The sequence below is a fragment of the Nannospalax galili genome, unplaced genomic scaffold (assembly GCF_000622305.1).
Source record: "Nannospalax galili isolate Female #2095 unplaced genomic scaffold, S.galili_v1.0 scaffold18, whole genome shotgun sequence".
Lineage (NCBI taxonomy): Eukaryota > Metazoa > Chordata > Mammalia > Rodentia > Spalacidae > Nannospalax > Nannospalax galili.
Window position 1 is genome coordinate 10724423 of NW_008346548.1, and position 377 is coordinate 10724799.

General features: G+C 41.6%; 1 protein-coding gene across 1 annotated transcript in view; it reads right to left on the minus strand.

Moving 5' to 3' along the window:
• Hacd2 (3-hydroxyacyl-CoA dehydratase 2) overlaps nucleotides 1-377 on the minus strand; it is a 125615-nt gene that overhangs the window by 45899 nt on the left and 79339 nt on the right. The window lies entirely within an intron of this gene.

Genomic DNA, 377 nt, shown 5'->3' on the forward strand with positions numbered 1-377 from the left:
AACAGTAGGAAACAGGCCCTTAATACGGGAGATTGGATAAAAATTGGGTTAGTTTAAGGGAGGGGGGAGGGAAGGGTATACAAGGAACCTAGGGGATAAAGGGAAAGAAGGAGCTTAAGAGAGGTAGGACCATAGGAGAAGGGTATTAGTAAGGGAGAAAGGGGGAAATGGGGGCAGCTTAAGTGGGAAAACTATGTTGGAGGGGTGAGACAATGCGAGAGATAAATAATGCCTAGCTAATTTTAAAAACCAGAGGGAACATATTACTCCTACAGCCTACTAACAAATTATATATAGCAGATCAAGAAACATATGTCTAGGTAAGGTTTATCTGAGAACAACTGGACTTTGCCCAAGATTTATCTACATGACACAGA